The sequence below is a fragment of the Ricinus communis genome, chromosome 9 (genome assembly GCF_019578655.1).
Source record: "Ricinus communis isolate WT05 ecotype wild-type chromosome 9, ASM1957865v1, whole genome shotgun sequence".
NCBI lineage: Eukaryota > Viridiplantae > Streptophyta > Magnoliopsida > Malpighiales > Euphorbiaceae > Ricinus > Ricinus communis.
The window spans coordinates 15,056,863-15,066,441 of NC_063264.1; positions in this window are offsets into that span (position 1 = coordinate 15,056,863).

Consider the following 9,579-nt stretch of genomic DNA (forward strand, 5'->3'; position numbering starts at 1 on the left):
ATCTTATCAAAGACCATCGTCTTCATTGACCATTCAGCTTTGAGGTGTTTGTTTAATAAGCATGATGCTAAGCCGAGATTGATTAGATAGATTTTATTATTGCAGGAGTTCGACATTGAGATCAGAGATAAGAAGGGCGCAAGAAATTTGGCAGTGAATCACTTATCCAGACTGGAGAATCCGTGCTTAGAAGCACTTGATGAGAGCACGATAGATGATCGATTTCCAAAGAGTATGACTTATCAGCAAAAGAAGAAATTCTTTGCTGATTGGAAATACTACAACATTTGGGAAGACCCCTTCCTATATCGAGTGTGTGCAGACCGGGTCATTCGCGATGTGTTTATGGCAAAGAGAGTCTCCAGATTTTGAGGCACTGTCATGAGGGACCCGCAGGAGGCCATCAAGCGGTGAACCATACTGCTAGGAAAGTATTGGATGCAGGCTTTTATTAGCCAACTATTTTCCAAGATGCTAGGACATTTGTTCAAGTTTGCGACGCTTGTCAATGCTCAGGTAACATCTCTACCCGTGATGAAATGCCCCAAACTAGTATGCAGTCTGTTGAGATATTTGATGTTTAGGGTATTGACTTCATGGGACCCTTCCCTTCTTCCTAGCAATAATATATTCTTGTGGCTGTTGAGTATTTCTCTAAGTGGTCTGAGGCACAGGCTTTACCTGCTGATGATGTCAGAGTTGTTTACAGGTTCCTTAAGAAATTATTTACTAGGTTTGGCATACTTAGAGCGTTAATTAGTGATAGGGGAACACATATCTACAATGCTCAATTGGAAAAGGCACTCAGACACTATGGTGTGACATAACAGTTCTCTACTCCCTATCACCCACAGACCAGTGGGCAAGTTGAGGTTACTAATAGGAGTTTAAAATGCACTTTAGAGAGAACCGTAGGTATGAGTAGGAAGGATTGGGCTTTGAAACTGGATGATGCATTATGGGCATTTAGGACTGCATATAGGACTTCCATAGGTTTTACGCCCTATAGACTTGAATATGGGAAGTCTTGTCATTTACCTGTTGAATTAGAACATAGGGCTCTTTAGGCCCTTAAAACCTGTAATTTTGATGTTGATTCTGCAAGTAAGGAGAGACAGTGGCAGTTGAGTGAATGGGAGGAGTGGCATCAACAGGTGTATGAAAACTCTTCAATTTACAAGGCTAAGACAAAGAAGTGGCATGATCAGAGGCTCAGAGGTTCCAAGGAGTTTCAAATTGGAGATAGAGTATTGCTATATAACTCACATCTTCGTTTGTTTCCAGGAAAGCTCAAGAGTCGATGGTCGGGACCATTTGTGGTCAAGCAGGTTTTCCCATATGGCACAGTCGAGCTTCATCATCCTGAGAAGGGTGATTTAAGGTCAATGGATATAGGCTCAAATTGTATCATGAAAACTCGTTGGAGATTGAGCAGCGGGTTGACATGGTTCTGTATTTGTAGGGATGATCCATTTGGGAGTCCAGCTATATGACTCGGGAATAAAAAGAAGCATTTTTGTTTACTTAGTTGATTTTTACTTTGTTCATTTTCATTTTCTTTTGAACTGTTTAATGTTAGTTTATTCAGTTTGATTGCAGAACTTTTTCCTTTGTTGGTTATTTTTTGGGTTGATTTTGCATATTTAGGATGCTTTGGATCGCGTATTTCATTTTCTACAGGCTTTCGAAGAATTTCGGAGCCAGAAACGGGATCGATGCGCAATCAAGTGCCGATGCACAGCTTGGTGCACGGCCGGGTGCACAGCCGGGTGCACGGCCCGTGCAACTTGCATAGCCTATGCACCCACATAAGCACTCCATGCCCTTTCGGTCATTCTTCCATTTTTGCTCTTATTTTGGCTTTTCGTAATCTCCATTTCTCTTTGAATCAGGATTTTTCTTTCTTTCGGTTTATTGTATCACAATCCAACTAAGTCTTTTACCCATATTTCTTTCATTTTTAATTGCATTTTTTTTAATTCTGTTTTTTTCTGTTCTGTTTCATTTGACTCTTTGTTTTTTCCTTTACATTTTATTTCAGTTTTATCTAGGTATTTTTAGTTATAAATTTCATTATTATTCTTTTGCTTTTTCTTTTTACACCATTTTCGATTCTGAAACTTTTACTATATATTTTACTTAGCTTGATTTTATTTTTGATTTCATTTTTCTGCATGTTGGATTATAAGTTATATTGCTGGGTTTAAATTTATGAATTATAGGGACTATCATATTTTGTGTGTTGTATGCTGCTGGTTTATTGATATTTTTTTATTGTTGTGAATTGCTGCTGCCAATGTCATTGGGCATCCTATTTTCTATCCATTGCAGGTTTTAGAGGCTTAGGTACCTTACCCCAAGTTTTTTGGCACCCAACCTTAATCGTTATGCTGCTAAAATTTCGGCTCAATCTATTTGTTGCTTGATTTATTTACTTGCATTGAATGATTGGGAATACTCGATGCTAAACTTTAATTTTCATCAGGTAAAATGGCAGACGACCAACAACGCCGGCACAACCCCTCTCACACTACAAGAAAAGGGCAAGAATGGACGTGTCATCCTCTGAGCAGCATGATCAGCAGCCACCTTTAGAGTCACCTCTAGCACCCAGAGTTGTAGATCAGCCTAGAGCTGGACTGCGACTACCAGCACCACCCAGACATAGATTTCTAACCTTCACTAACACGTTGCAAATAGACAGATTCAGAATAGTCAGGAACAAGACACTGGGTACAGGGAGATGTGTGGACTGGCAGGCATTGAGAGATATCGAATTATTTGATGAGGTGTCTTCCCTTTTAGAGACACTTCCATGGCGCAGATTTTTTGACATCAGAGAGCCCACATACAGGGAGATTACGGAGGAGTTCTTTAACACTTTCTGGCTCCAGGCCGCATCTCTAGGATTACAAGCCCCAGGCACCATCACATCCCGACTGACTGGCAGCTCTTTTGCCATGTCAGTTACTGAGTTCGGAGTAGCTTTAGGCATGTGGACAACTGAGGAGACACAGTCAGATGAGTATACAGAGGCTATTCGATACCTTGGGATAGACTATGATAGTTACTAGGAGGATATTCGAGCGGTCAGGTAGCCATTTATCTCTAGTATGACCAAGGCCTCTTGTGCTCGAGATAGTTTGAGATACCTCCATAAGATCTTGGCTCACACTATCTCAAGCAGAGGAGAGAGTTGGGGATCTCTCAACCAGGTGGACATAGCTCTTTTATGGCACATACATCATCGATCTCAGCTGGATTTGGGGTTTGTGATAGCTACTTTGATGGATGGTATTCAACGAGCAACGAGGAAGGCACACATTTGTTTTGGGCCTTATATGACCAGGTTGGCAAGAAATCTTGGCCTTTTGACTGCACTAGTGATTTCAGGGATGACAGAGATTGGGACTATGTTAGCCACTGGCATCCAGCAGATGTACAATATGAGGATGGTGACGTTTGGAGAGGAGGACACTGAGGAGCCTCCGATGCCACCTACCAAACCGACCCTTAGGCCGACAGAGTTACCAGATCCTTCAGTGTTTTTCAGGCCGATTGTAGGAGCTTCTTCTTCTACAGCACCTCCTCCCATTGCTAGTAGGATGGAGCGGATGGGTACTAGATATCTCAACATTGGGAGGCATTTTAGCAGTTTCGAATAGAATTCAGAGATGTTTCCCAGGCTCAGCGACAGCAGCTTCAGACTTAGGCACATGAGTTACAACTGCATAGGGATGACCTGACAGCTTTTTGCCAAGAGAGTAGAGAGGAGTTTACTTCTTTTCGTCACTCTTTGCAAGATATTACCCACCAGCTATCCCAGTTGTTAGCATCTCGTGCAGTAGATCAGACCTTCCATACATCTCGGGATCTAGTATCAGCTTTTGATATTAATAGCCTCTGAGAGACGTTTGGAGATGCCTCGATGATGGACACTAGTCACCCTACAGTCAGCACAGCCTAGGTTGATCCAGTTCCAACTGTTCCTACTACAGATGTCCCATCCACATCTGCACCAGCCACATCTGCACTTGCACCATTGCCCCAGTTAGAGGACGTTCCCATTTTTACTCTGAATTTCAGACATGATGATCAGAGTAGTATCTAGAGGGTTACATCTTTCTTATGCTTTATTCCATCTGACTTAGTTGTTCATACTGTATTTGATTTATGACTTTTATTTCTTTATTTTCATGATAGATGTTAGTTCTTATTTTCTTGAACATTATTGTTTGATTATTTTGGCTACTCAAGTGTGGGGTGCCCTTCCTGTTTCACACTGAGGACAGTGTCTTCTTCAAGTGTGGGGTGGGTAACCTCGTTCTTTTCAAGTACCGAGCTTCATTGTGAACCTTAAAATAGAGTGCATATTTTGATGTGTGGCTAGTTCTTTTATTGTAGATACTCTATTTTAAGCTTTGTTTAATCTAATTTGTTGATTATTTGGTTTATGAGTAGACGTTATTTTGTTCTTTTGTTATTTTGTATAAGGAAAGCAATTGATGGTATCTATAGCATCAGCTCGACCGGGTTAAACTGGTGTTTCTCTTTGGTTTCTCAATTTATTTTGCTTTAGTTTAGAACTTCATTAATGTTGCTGCTTTATGATTTGATTGATGATTTAAACAAAAAATTTGAGAATCCTTTGCAATTTAGTCACACTCAAATGGTAGAATTTGAGCCAATTGCGAGCATCCATTATACTTTTGCTATTTATTTTCTTGTTGAGTCTGCGGTATGCTTGATTTTTGTTTCTAGAACTTGCTTTGTGATGCTTGTCAAGACTACATGAACTTTTGATTACCATGAGATCATTTGGGCAACTAGGATTTACACTGTTTTGCCAAAAGCCTAACCTTGTATTCCACTAGTTAACCATTTTTTAGCCTTAAGCCTTTTTCTTTCATTATTATACTTGTTAAACTCATTTTACCTTTCTGATCATTTTTCATTCTCTTTACCCATGTTGCTGGAAGGCGTGTAAATATTTGCTTTCTCTTTTTCAGGATCAAATTGCATTAGTTCATTTGTTCATTTTCATTAAGTTCTTAACTTTTTGGATGCTCCCTTCAATCCAAAATAGTATTATTATTTTTATTACCACAACATTCTTTCAGTTGTTACTACTTATATAAAAAAAAGAGCGAAAAAAGAAAAAAGAGATTCTTTATTCTTTGCTTTTGATTTTCAGTTGAGCATCATTCCTCATTATTAAGAACTTAGTGAATACTATTCTTCCATTTGTTTAGCATTTAATCCTTGGGCATTCATTATTTACTTGCATAACTTTCCAACAACTTTAGCCTACCTCACTATATTCTTCCTACCTTTACCTAAGCCTTATTACAACCTTGCTTAAGACCCTTTGACCATGGTTATTGATTGTTCGCAGTGGTGGAAATCAGATTTATGAGCAAGCTTATGGTAAATAAGATCTGGTATACTTGCGATGAAAGGTTGATCCACACCTTCATTAGTCCTTCATAGGCTAGTGGATCCAAACTAGTTGACTTAGATGCATCCTTGGTTGCATCATTTTTGGTTTGGATTGTTTATCATTTTGTACTTGCAACATTATTAATTTTGTTCTATTTACTAAAGCTTCTTGACTTGAGTTACTAATGAGATTCTTTTGTGATGTTTGGGTATTGTTGAGAGCTGACTTTTTGCATGATTTTGGATGAACATTATTATATTTGCTTATGGATTGGATTATTGATTTCTTGAAGACAAGCAAAAATTTAAGTGTGGGGTAATTTGATGTGTTGCATTTTATACATGTTTTTATGCTTCATTTATTCATGTTTATGCATGTATTAGAGTCATTTTTATGCTAGATTCACCACACTAGGTATCTATTTATGTTTTCAGGTTATTTGGACTCTTAGCATCATTTCTGGAGAAAAATCGAAGGACTTCAATGCCTAAACAGGACTACCGAGTGGATTTAAGGGCTCAAGCATGGCCCATGCTCAAGTGAGAGCAACATAGTCATTTCTCCAAGAGTACCATGCTTTTTGGAGCCAGTGCACGGCCCGTGCAACTTGCATGGCCCATGCATGCATTTCCTATATATATGAGTTCAGTTTTCGAGAAAAGGGTTCAGCATTCTGATTCCAAAATTCTTACGCGCGCGTGACCCTTCGCTTTTCAGACTTCTTAACAAGACAGATTTGAGGAGATTCAAGCTTGTTTTGAGAGATCGAGGAGACGGATTCTGAAGCATTCAATCTGATTTTGGCGCTCTCCACTTTGATACGAGAGAAGGGTGTACATGTTCCAACTTCATTTATAATTTTTGTTTCTGCTAGTTATGTTTTTTGTATGTATGACTAGCTAGAGCTGACGACCCCACTGGGGTTCCTATTGTTGATGGATTGTTTTTTATTTGTTTGATTATTAGATTTCCAATTTGTAATTCTTCTTGCTTTTCAGTAATAAAAATATGTTTTGTTTTACTTGAGACTTTGAATTGAATGTTGCTTGGATTGTTTAATTGGTATTGAGAAATTTGTTAAACAATTGGAACTTGATTAAGCAAGAACTGGTTAATAACACTTAGAGATAAGGTTAATTAGCTAACTGAATTAAGAATTAACAACTCTTAATAGACTTGAATCAAATCTTATGTTGTTCTGGGATTAATTGTTAGGCAGAGATTCCAGCGGTTAGTTTTCAGAGTTAGGAAATCGGTGAGCTCGAGAGAGGATCCGAATTCATTCTAGGATTCAGGCACGGGTAATCAATTTGGTAATCAAGATAATCACCTTTTGTAATTCCATCGCAAATAGGTCCTCTTTGGGTTTGTTGTCTTCCTGTGTTTGCTTCATTATCTTTATAGTTTATTTGGCATTTTACTTTGCATTTCATCATTTCTACTTTACAGTTTAAGTTGACCTTTCACCAATTGCTTAAGGTTAGATAACACTTAGTACAATATTAACTTTAGATTCACCCGTTCCCTAAGGGATACGACCTTGATACTCGCCATTAGTGCTAGACTATATAGATAGGTTCACTGTCTTAGATTGTAGCTACACAAATAGCTTATCATTGTCCCAAAGATAGTATAATCTTATGACACTTGACATCTAAGGTGTGAGCGCATAGGTCACATAAATGAGCGTATATTCATTTATCCGACTATGTATAAATATAATTATATATATAGTAAAACTAAAATACTATTCTCTATTCCCAAATTCTATAGAAAATAATAAGGTTCTAAAATACATTTTAAATAACTAACTTCCAGTAGAAACATCTCAACAGTTGAAGGAATATCAATATAAATAATATAACACTGAAAAATATGATGTTATAGGTTTATCTACTCACTTGGTATGCAGGACTCAACCGACTATATCTTCACTAAAATTTCTGCTAATTTCCTCCAGCCTGATATCCAAACGCATAACTCTATAACTTACATATACTTTAAAATTAATCTTAATCCTATTTTTAATAATCCTTAACCAACGTCTATTATTGAATATCTAAAATCTAGTTATGCTTTATTTCTAAAAATCCTTAACCAACATCTATTATTGAATTTCTAAAATCTAATTCTGCTTTAAAATTCCAAGCATAATTCTATTTATTTTCTTTTTATCCCAATTAATTAATTCTACCGAAAAGTTGACAACAATTTTTCCTATAAAATGCAATAATTTCTCTTGTAAAACGGATTCAAAACCTGCAAGAAAATTTAGATAATACTTCCCACAATAATTTCATCCAAGATCTCCAAATATAAATTTTATTAAATTCAACCTCTCTTGATCAAAGCAGTTTATCATTATAACTGTCTGATAATTATTTTACCCAGTCTAAATACTTTTTCAGCACATGAAACTCCATTATATTTATTTCCCTCATACCCCATGATTGAAGAGTCTCTACCATTCTTAGAGGCCTTATAGGTTCTTCTCATCAGATTGTTTTGCCAATGCTTGATGATCCTTTTCCTAGCAAACTGTGAACTATTTGACATGCCCCCAGCTAAAGTACTTTCCCATTCTGTTAGTGATCACATTACCTTTACTTCTCTGATTTTTTGGTGTGAGAAGAAAGAAAGAGGAACATCTACTTGGATTCATATGTTGGGCTTTTGCCTTTATGCCCAATTTCTGCTAATTTCTCCTCTGAAAGGGGGAGATATCAGAATCACTAGTATCATTGTTCAAGTAAAGCATGGAGCAAATCATATACCCATTATCCTTGTTGAACCATCATTGGGTTTAACATGTATAAAACCCATCAATGGTTTAGAGGCAGTCTCATTCTCTTACAGGTATACAACCAAATCTTTTTTCCTTTCCCTTATTAGTTTTGCCTTAACTTTGACCTAAGCTGCCCTTTCGAGTTTTCAACTTAGCAGGCTATTGTCTTAATTTTTTCCTATCTTGCCCTTTTGGATTTCGAACTTAGTAGACCCTATTTTTGCCTAAGCTGCCCTTTCGAGTTTTCAACTTAGCTTTTCTTTTCTTTCTTTTTCTTTCTCATTTCCTGTTGCAGTTTTGGTTGCACGAAAAGCTCCAAATACTAACCATTCAAGGAACATTGATAAATATGAGCCAAAGCACGTGCAATTCAATCAGTTATTACTCCATGGACCATGATGGATGGGTTTCTTGGATGAAGAGCATTGTAAATACACTTATTTGATGGTCTTGTCCCTGGTAGAGAATCAAGCATGTCAAACTTAAGGTATACGGTGACTGTGTGCCTTTAGTTGGATTGCGGGCATCCACTTTATGCACACTTTCGAGACTTTGCCGCCAATATGGGCAGAAGCAACGGATTTTGGAATTTCCTCATGAATTTGAAGGTTTCCCACTTAGACAAGATTTCCTAGACAAGATAGAGCGTAGCCTCAACTTGGGACATAAAGCGCCTTTATTAACTTGAAGGATAACTATAACTGCAAAGCTTGGATCGAGCTTCAGATTACCACTTCTCTTGGTTGTGAGGTCAAGAGGACTTAAGAGCTAGCTGCTGATTCCAAAGATGCAAATTGTCAGCACCCATTTTCCAGATCTAGATATCGAGGAAATTACGAAAAACCTTATGATGAAAGTTACGGCATTTCTCGAGTATTGGGAGATTGAGGATGGGCAAATATAAGTCAGGATTGAGGGTAATCGAATCAAAATTACTTTTATAGAATCCATTTAGACTAAATTGTCAAGAAAAATGAAGTTTGAGGGTCAAAATAATGAATTTCATAAAATCGATGACTAAGTTACAAACTTTTCATAAAATTTCCATATTTGGAGCCAATTGGCTTTGCATAGAGCCAATCGACTTTATATAGAGTCTATCAGCTCATCATAGAGCCAATCGGTTCTACAAAATGCCGATTGGCTAATTTTTGAAATCAACACCATTTTACACATGTTTTTGACTTGAAATGCCAAAATTAATAAAAATAAGTTTCTAGAAGGTATTTATGATAATTATTGGGATTTTAAATATATATCTAGTGATAATTATTTAAATTATAAGGATTTTAATTTGATTTATTGGATATTAATCTTAAAAGTTTTAATTATCTAATAAAAGGAGAAGATAATT